The following is a 10,639-nucleotide window of genomic DNA, read 5'->3' as shown; positions in this document are numbered from 1 at the left end:
AGGTGGGATCTTCTTCTAGTCCTGGTGTGTTCTTTCCCTGAAAATAAACATGCCTCAAGCGTTTGAAATAATCCTTGGGATTTTCACGACGTGAGTGTTTAATTTGGGAGGCTGTAACAATGGCTGTTATCACATCAGGAGTAGAAGAGAATTCTTCGACCAGTGCTCGACAGAGCTCTGTGTAGTTACATGCGACGCTGGAAGGAAGTGACTGAATAAACTTGTGAACAGCTGTAGAGCTGGTTTTTAACACAAGTCTAACCTTCTCTCTTTCTGTTGCATTTGGCACATCGCTTAAGCTGAGATCTAGTTCCCTAAAGTAATTATCAATGTTGTTATCACAGTTGTCTGGATCAAATTGTTCAATATCTTTAGCTAGAATCTCAAGCAACTCGAAGCGCGGACACTGTGGGGTCCGGCTGGGTGCATCACCTGCTACAGGTCTCTCTGGTTGAGGGGGAGGTGCTGAAACATTTTTGAATGTTGAAGTCCCCCCTTTCAAGAGTTGTGCACGGAAAAATGTGTCATGCATCAGTGGATGAGAAGTGTATGAGGCACAATGTGTTCTTGAAGATAAACTACATGTGTCATCGATGTCAGTGTCAGAGTCAGTGAGATGGGAAGTTAGGAAGCTGTTACCTCTTCCTGTCAGTGGAGGATCAGAAGGTGACTTAATTCCCAAAGACTTCGGGTCAGATGGGATTCTGTCCCATCTTGGGAGTGAAGAGGGAGTTAACCGTACACTATCGGAGGAGTTTGAATCGGAATAACCAGAATCACTTTGGTTCAAAAATTGATGTGAGGCCGCGCCTTCTAATCTAAGTTTTAACAATTTCTCCTTGTGTGAAACTAGATCTGACTCTGCTGAGTGCAGGTCTTCCAAATAGTGCAGAGTTTTCTTACTAGCCGTCTGGACCTCCTGGAGGAGAAAAGCATTTTGTGCTCTCAGGGAATTTACCTCCTGTTCCATGGCTGCTTTGCTCTGACAGGCAAGGTTGATTTGCCTGTGGAAATTTAGGATCATACATCTCAACAATGGGCCCTTTGATGCTGTTTGTGCATCACACCTGTCATTAAGAAGTGAATCTATTTCTTGAATGCACTCATTGAAGTTCAACTTGCTGATGAATTCAGGATAGCCAGGAGTCAGGCTCTGTGCTAGGGAAAAAACAAATTGTTCAACAAAGGGGTTCTCTATTGTTGAATCTGAAATTTAAGGATTAGATTTAAGTTTATAAATCAAAAGCAGTGTGGTTGGCTTTTGTGTCGCGATGGCAGACACCTTGTAGTGTGGATTCTATCTTACACAAGCCTAACCGAAACTATGGTGTGTTAAATAGTTCACCAAACTTTTAATAGCACTAACTGATATGCAAGGCAGTAAGAGTTAGGGATTCTATAAATTCACAGGGCTGGAAGCACGCTGTGGCTCTTTCTCAGGTTCTCTTTATCCAACTTTGGCTGATATGCTAGGCAGTAGCAGCTAGGTACAAGCTCTGTTACATATGGCCGGTGGCACGATATGTCTTAATTCAAAAGCATTTAACAGTTACAGGAAATTTCGCAGCTTGACCAGTTAACATTGAATATGTGATATTCAAATGTTAAAAGAAATTCTTAAAATTTCAACAAAGAACATTCAACTAGAATTATTAGCAGCAGGCAATCTTTTAGTGTAACACTATGGGGACTTAAAATGGTAGTTATTAATAATTAATTATTAATAAACATTTAATTTATGAGTAAATTAAATTTTGACCACAATGCACTTGTTTGTAAATACGGTTGAATGTCTACTCCGGTGGCAGACTAGTGGAATTGAATTCAAACCTTTAGCTTGACTGGAAATTCCAAATTCAGTTATTTCTGGCGTTGTCCAAAACTGAAAAAGACATTAATATTGCATAGTCATGAAGTTTTGCCAACTGTACTCTGCCTCACAGGGGCTGCACCATAATCAAAAATTTAATTAAAAATTAAACATTAATGAATGTGAAAAACTAATGAAAATAAAATGACTAGCAGACAATTAACAGACTAACAACAAATTAATAATAATAATACATTAACTAACAAGAAAACATATTAGCTAAAATATGCTAAATAACAAAGATGTGTGTGTGTGTGTGTGTGTGAGGGTCTCTCTGGTGGCTAACAAAGAGAGTCACACCTTCCTGTGATCTTTTAAGATCTCTAAGATAGCAGGCCCCCCCCCTCCTTCTGGTCGGGGGACGTAGCTAAGTAGGTGAAGGGATATGCGGGGTCTGTGAGAATGCTAATCAGAAAAATGGCAGGGTCTTTGTAGAGCCCAACTCACATTAACCTTGATTTAACTTGTAACACAATATCACCACATATATCAAACTTATAAACACCACACAGAATCAAATAAACAGTCTTGCTTAGCCTAGTAAAATTATTTAGCCCAGATTAGGTTACCAGTCCAAGGACAGGGAGAAAGTTGCTGTGCAGTTCGGTTAGCAGTTCTGGCTTTTGAAGTCTCTGGTTCGTGTGGTCTCTGCTTCCGCGGTTCTGTTGAGCTGTGCAGTTCCGTTGCTTATTGAATCTGTAGTTCTTACCTGCAGGACACCGAGTCGCTGCAAGGAGTTTAGAAGAAGCTTGAGATGCGTGGAGGTTTTCTTGAGAAGATGAGCTGGAAGCTCGACCTTTGACCTCCAGTTGTTGGAAAGAGAATATTTGAGCTGGAGGAATCCGGTTCCTCCATTCGCCGATGCAGGAGGAAAGGCCAGCGGCCTGCTGTCCTCAGTGGTTGTCGGTGGAGAAGAGCGCTGCTGGAGCAGCCTTCGGCCCTCCGAGGGATTGGAGAAAGAAAAAAACTTTGGGGGAGCCTTGATCTTTTATAGACCCGGTTGCCCCTTGGTCATGGGACCAGACTGACCAATTGGAGTTGACCCTGGTAGATATTCGCACCTATGTGCGAAGATGCTGAAACAAAGGGGACATGTTGCCTCCTGGGAGTTTGAGTTATTTGACCTTCTCAGGACAAAGAGAACACATTGCACTCTGGGAGATTGAGTATTCTCCAGCCCATGCGGCTTGTGGCTTTCTCAAGACAAAGGCCATGTGCTCTCAGGTTTTGACTTCCAATACAGGCCTGAAAGAGAGGCCTGCCTTTTTGCACAAAAACCATGTCCCAACATATATGGGGGAGTGATTGTCAGGGTTTGTGGAGCCGGTGGACCCAAGATGCAGAGACAGATGTTTCAACAAAAAGTGTCCTTTTAATGGCAAAACCACTAGAATAGGATCTCCAAAAAATCTAAACTGAAAAAACATAGAACACACTGGGGAAAACACCAGGAACTCAGAAGAGATGGAGATGACGCAGAGGACTGACAAGCACAAGAGACGAGGCATTGGAGACAACAAACTGACAAGGCGACAACAGAGACATACACAGGGAAGGCAGGGGCAATTTAACACAGGTGGAACACATGAGGACTGGTGCAGACAATCACAAGGACGGGAAACAGGACAAAGACACAAAGTGAAGATGGAAAATACACAAGGAGTAGAAACTACAAAATAAAACAGGAAACAGAACACAGGGAGAAAACATAAATCTAAACACAGAAAGTAACACAGAAAGAAACACAGAGTGGGAAATCATAAAACACAGGAACAGGTCAAATACAATCAAACTGGGATGGACCTGAAACACAATGAATAAATAATCAAACTGGAAACACTCTTCATAAAGAGGCAAGAATAAACTGGAGTCCTAACCATGACAGTGATGGGTTATAAGTATTTGCTAATCACTCCCATCATATCTATGTAATCATATATGGGGGAGTGATTAAGTCGGAGCCTAGACGCCAAACACTAACATGTTCTACTGTTGCAAAAAACGGTTGAACGTGAGTTGGCTGACTGAAATAAATAAATTTCAGTCTCATTTTATGAAAGACGAAAAAATATTCCAGTTTTGAAGCTGCAAACAGCATCATCACAGGCCAAATTCAAGACCCAACAGACAGGCACTGCACTAGTTTTTAAAAAGTCATGATCAACATATGTGAAGAAGAGAAAGAAAGAAGGGGATACCAAACGCCCTCCCATGGACCTCTCCAACCTCCATTCTGACCAGCTGTTGTCCATCAAGCGAAAAAAAAAGACACATCTCTGAATCTATGATTACAATCACGAAAATGAAACTACTGCATCATCAACCGGCACATCAACATGTCACCTAACTTGTTTGACAGGTTTGTGACTCACAATAATCCAGTAAGCCCAAGCCTTTTCTTGTATGTTACAGTAAAAGGATCATATCCTCCTGACAAGAGCCAGAAGCCAGAAGACATTGAGAGGTAAGTTAATAACTTAGCAATTTAAAACTTCACTCTTGTTTCACATTACTTGTTGTACCTTCTGGAAAACAGTAGTCCTCTAATGTTCTCTTGATGCTTCATATTACAGAAAGAAGCTAAATATCTGCCCACTCAGATACCTGCATCAAAGCTATTTCAAAATTAATTAATCAGATGTCTTGGTGCTAACAGGACGTATAAATTATTAATTAATATCTTCTTTATTAATACCATGGGTAAGATAAGTTTGAACACAATTTATTTATTAAATAATGAATTTTTATAAAATCTTGTCATGCTGTCTGGAGAATAGATATAAGAAAATCTTACGAGCTGTAGTTGCTACATTAAAGGGTCATGGTAATGAGATTCTATTGTCTTATAAAGTTATGTTTAATGTATATGTTAAAATGTATAATGTTTAAGGTATTAAGGAAGGTTGATGAAAAAATCTGTTGTGTAGCCCAGGCTGGTGAAACAGTAGCTACAGCTCACGAGGATTTTAAATTTGAAAATTGCCTTTTCAAGATTAAGTTGATGTCATCGCTCTTCAAAATATTCATTACATCAAGAGTTTAAATCATTAGATATATCTTCAGTGTCTGGTGACTTTCTTACTTTCACTTCAGATGCATTGGTTTGAATAGTTAATGTTTATCTTAAACAATGCTTTTCAAAAAAATAAATGTTTTTTGGATCAATGACGTCTTGAAAAAAAAAATCTTTGAATTAACTTTACAAAAACCTGGAAAGTATTTCCACATGATTACATGGGTTTCTTGCAGTATTAAACAATTATGTTGGTGTGACACAGGGGTAGGCAACCTTTACTAACAAAAGAGCCATTTAGGCTCCTCTTCCCCCAAATAAAATGTGTATGGAGCCGCAAAATATGGAAATACTTTCCATGATCTAATTAAATCAATTCAAACAATAGCTGTTACGTGCAAACGATGTGAACAGGAACAAAACACAATTAAATGTTTTAAAGGATGGATTTAGAATGTTAACTGTGAAGTTCATTATCAACAGAGGTTCAATGAGCCTGCTCAGTGGCAAGACTTGAAATGTATTAACAAAACACTGCTTCGCTTATTCTTGAAGTGCCACAAAATGTAACTTTAACATTGTCAGTCACCCATATAAAGCATTCACCAGGTGTTTTCCTAAGGTGAGGATGAGCTCAGTCATATACCTTGTTTGGTTAGCAACGGGAAAGCAATGTTTTGAGAGCTTGCACTTTTGCGGAAAGTTTGTTTCCATCTAGTTTCATAATGATCTTCTGCAGAGCTTCAAAGGTGTATTTAAGCTCTCTGGGGTAGCTCAGGTTAAGAGTGTACACAAGCGGAAGCAACATTGCCACTGCAAAAGGCACATACTGTACCTGACCTTATCCACCACATTCACACCCTCCACAGGAATTCCAACTTCCTCTGAGATTATAAAGACCGTCTCTGCCATAGCAGTCAGACTGCTCTCATCATCGCTCTGTAATTAAGAAAAAAAGCAATCCAAAAGAGAAATAATATTTCATTTATGTGCCTTTTATTCCATTTTTTATAGCACATGTCCTTTTTAAACTATTAACGTAAAGCAGCTATCACCAACTATCTTCAAATAATTAAAGTAAATACATTACAAATGTTTTTAGAGCTGATCTTTTGAAAGTTTTAACTGCAATGTGAATTCAAAGGACAATTTTACGATGATCTAATCATAGTGAAGATTAATTTAAATCAACATACCAGGTACTCTTTCTGCAGCGTCTCTGGATTTTCGGATTGTTTCTTTTCTTCACTTCTGAGAGGGAGGCCACTCTTAGTCCTTCTTGTGCCTCGGCTGTTTCACCAGATGGATAGGCAGGGCATCAAATTTCTGATGATGGTCCTGCAGTCTAAATGTGTCTTCATGAATGAGTCACGTGCTCCGCCAAGCTCGACTCGTATTTATATCAACTCGTTATCTAGTCACACTGTCCTAATGCGCTAACATTACTCACTATTTCTGCCAGCAAATGTTCCTTCGTCATAAAATAAGCCGTAATGGAGCTCTGCTCACCTGTACCGGTGTTCAGACACGCCGCGTCTTCCCTGCTGGAGCCGCTGATTTATGACATTTCTTATGTTTCCTTCTCACATGATTTAACGTGATTCTTCAGTTTACTATTTATATAAAAAGTATTTGAGTACCTATTTTTATAGTTATAGAAGCACAACTAGCAACACAAAATACTGTGGTAACTCGCCATGTGTGACATGTGACTTTCTAAGTTGAATAAAAAAACACTAACACCAATGTTACAAATAAACTGCTGGGTCCTAATAAAAAAATGAATAGACCAACAGCTGATGAGATTTCTGAACAATGTTTAGTTTGCATATAAGTGGATGGAAACTGATTTTCCTTAACCTTTTCCATGCGCCTGACATACACCACCAGTAACTTACCTGACTTCCTGTGTTTTCTTTTCACGTGATGTCTCATAGAGGTGTGTTCTCGCGATGATTGCCTTGCTTCTTGCGCAGAAACTCGCACATATCAGTTCATATCAACGTGACTTAATCTTATTAAAGTGAAGTTGTTGAATATTTTGCAAATCAGATGCAATGTAATCATGTTCATCTTGCTAACATGAAATAATATCGTACAAAATACATTTTGCATTCAAGTAAATAGATCCATTTTTTGAGTGTTCGAGAAAATTAACAATTAGATCAGAAATTCAGAAGACCTCAAAACAAGAGACACTTTTCACCTTAATCAGTGAAGAGGTGACTAACAAAATCTCATAATTTACCAAAAACTCATTAAGGACAAAGACTTTACCTCAGAGGCACTTTAACTCTAACTGGTTCTCTTTAACTCTCAAACACCTTGGTCTCAAACACACTCCCTCCTTACTCCTTTTATTCGGATTGGTCCATTTGGCTTGGTCAGTGTTTGCTTGTAAAGATATTTTCACAAATGATACCACAAGCGAATCGATGGTAAGAGGTTCAGCATCACCGTACATGGTGTTGTTTGCTGTTGCTTAATAAAGGTGGGTCAGGAAATGAGAAGCGTTACCGTACGGGGTGTGGGCTAACTATTTGCTGTCGTTCCAAGGTCAGTCCTTCCTTTGTAAGGTACCTCGCAATTAAATTTTTTTGTTAATAGCGTCCATGCTGTTGAAAGTTGTGAAATAATTAAAAGAGGGACGCTCAAGAGGCCCACATAGCAACCGACCCACCGGGATTCAGAAGATCTGTTTATGATATATTTGCATGCATGTGTGTGCTTATGCATGCACTGTCGGCACTTCCTTACATTTTTTCACAACTTTCAACTGCATTTTCATTGTGAGGTACCTTACAAAGGAAGGAGTGACCTTGGCACGACAGCAAATGGTTAGCATACTGACAGTGTCTATAAGAAAGAGCCAACAGCGTCATAGCCCTGTGAGTGACTCACTCTAACAATAGCCTTCAGAGTTAATTGACACATGCACAACAATCAGTGCTTAATATAGATGGGTGTCACCTTGTTCTGATTTCTGCATTGGGTTAGGTAATAAGTGGAACAATAAGGGCTGAAACAGGTTGAACATTTCAAACAATATTTCATTTCTTTGGTGAGAACTTGTAGAACTTGAAAATTTGAATAAATTAGTAAAAATGTCATTCATTTCAGCTCATGGAAAATAAGGTATGTCACATTTTATGGAAATATACCTGTTGTTTATATTTTTGGTAAATATAAGTATTAAATGGATGTGTACATTTCCTCTGACTGATTTAATAAGCATAAAACACTGTGTTTTCTCTCTAGTCAGGATGGCATTACCAAAGGCAGTAAGATTTGTGATTGTTCTTCTGGCTATTATCTACAGTCTGGTGCATCAGGGATACAGAACATCTCTCAATGATTTCATTCAGGTAAGAGTCATAATTAATCAATACCAATAAGCATGAAGTAAAATCACTTAAGGTTGTAGTTCTGTGCCACAGGAATTATTCTGATCCAGTAGTTAAATAATAATACTGTCAAAACTAAAAAAATACTCCAGAGGAAGTTATGTAAAAGCCCAATTTATCATCATGATCAAACTGCGCTAAAGCACATGTTCTGCATCAAATATTACATGATCCAATATTTGATCACAGGGACGTGCTCATACATTTTGAGGGGCCATTGTTTAATCCTGAAAAAAAGTGCAACCCCACCCCCACCCCCCATGCTAGTGTGAGTTAACACATTAGTGCATATAAGATACAGTTCCCTGTGAACTCGTCAAGGCAACAATATGATTTTGCACCTAGAGGTTAACACTGTCATCTATCCTACTGCAAACCACAATATTTCAACTTTGAAAATAAACTTTTTAGAAATAAATTCAGATAATTTTGAGTTGACATTGTGTAAAATGTAATGTTGCAATTTTAGTCTCCGGACCTCAATGTAAATGTCAGTTTGGACAGTGTCCCATGATACGGAGAATAGGGCATAGTTTGCATAAATGAAGAATTTTTTGTACGTTACGTTATATTATTTTCATTGATATTGTTCTATTGAATTTGATTTTTCCAGGAACTGACGGATACAAAAGCTTCAGGCAGTCATACCATAGAAAAAAGAGTGGGTGAGTCACACTGTGATGGTATCAACAGAATGTAAGGACTGTGTCAGGGAGAATCCTTACTTACTGTCTGTGTGCATATTTGAGCAAACAATATTGACTATTGAAACTTGGACTATGGGCAGAAAAGATCTCTGGTTCGTCTCTGGTTCGACTCCACGGAGGTACAACAAAAAGACAAACCTGGATTGATCTGTCCAAAAATCCAAGAGGATTCTCCCTACCCTGTCTAGTGCCCCTGAGCAAGGCACCTTACTCCCCCAACATCTGCTCCACGGGGGCCGTACATGGCTGCTCACTGCTCTGTGTGTCCTGCACCAGATGGGTTAAAAGCAGAGGTTAAATTTCCCTACAATTGCATGAGTGTGCTTGTGCATGTCTGTGCATGTGTTTGGGACAAATAAAAGTATCTCAATCTTAATCTTAATCTTATTTCATGTCTCCTCAGCTTCCTTAGATTCCTCTGAGTACGTATTCCAAGCTGTTTTGAACTTGTCTGACTTGGAGAGTCTCAGAGCTATTTTGAGCTCAAACCCTTCCATTGCACTGAATGACAGTAATGCTTTAGTTACCAACATTAAAGCCACAACAGGTATAATAGCCCTCCTTGTTATTTCCCCATTGTTTGCTACAGCATTGAATGTGTTTTTTCTGATACTAAACATGTCATTCAACCTTGATGTGTTTTGCTAATGTTTCTTCACATAGTGTGTTACTCAAATGGGACTGGATTCAAGTGCAGATGTGAAGAGAACTTTGCTTGGTCATATAATAACTGCATTATTTATGGAGCATGTGATGCCATCATCGGTGACACATGTGGATGCCTTAATGCACTTCCAGCTGATGGCCAATACTGCCAGACAATCTCCACCCCACCAGGTATGCCTGATTGGTTAGCAGCAAAGGAATTTAACATATGGTTCCTGTTTCCATCAGTGAACCATCATTAGATATATATATATATAGTGGTAGAAAGTACAGATTTTTACCCTGACAGATATACTGCAAGTACAGGTTGCTACTTGTTGAAGCAGTATGTTATAGAACATGAATTAAATTAGCACCTCAGCTGACAATGATATTAAAATGTTTCTTCCTGTTATCTCACCAGTGCATAACATTTACAAAATATAAATATTGTAACACGGTCAGAATGAGCACGTACTTTGAGCAGTCCAAGATCCTGAGTTGGGAGTAGGTGCCTATAAACCACATGTGACTGAAAAACAAATACTTCCTTAATTTCTTTTGCCTGAATTTAAAGGGATAGTTCACTAAAAAAATAAAAATACTCTCAGTATTTACTCACCACTATGGCAATGGAAGCGTGGGTGAAAACAGTGTTACAATTTAAGTCATTTTTGACCTCTTTCTTAAGACCCAATAAAACACCAGAAAAAACATAGCATGCTTCCATACTGCTTGTGTGGTGGCATTCAAGTGTCTGCAAGCCCAGACAATCACGTTGGATTCGAAACAGCATAATTTACACCGAGTTTGATAGCTTTCTCTGAGGCGCATTCATGTACCCTTAGTCTGTAAATGATGCCGTTTTGAGTTGAATATGAATGTCGAGGCTTGCAAACATTTGGATGACACCACACAAGCAGTATGGATGCATTCTGTGTTTAAATTTGTTGTTGTTTAATTACGTCTAAAGAGGTTGCCTTGACGTAAACACTGTTTA

The sequence above is a fragment of the Limanda limanda genome, chromosome 18 (assembly GCF_963576545.1).
Source record: "Limanda limanda chromosome 18, fLimLim1.1, whole genome shotgun sequence".
NCBI lineage: Eukaryota > Metazoa > Chordata > Actinopteri > Pleuronectiformes > Pleuronectidae > Limanda > Limanda limanda.
Note: the sequence above shows the minus strand (reverse complement) of the source record.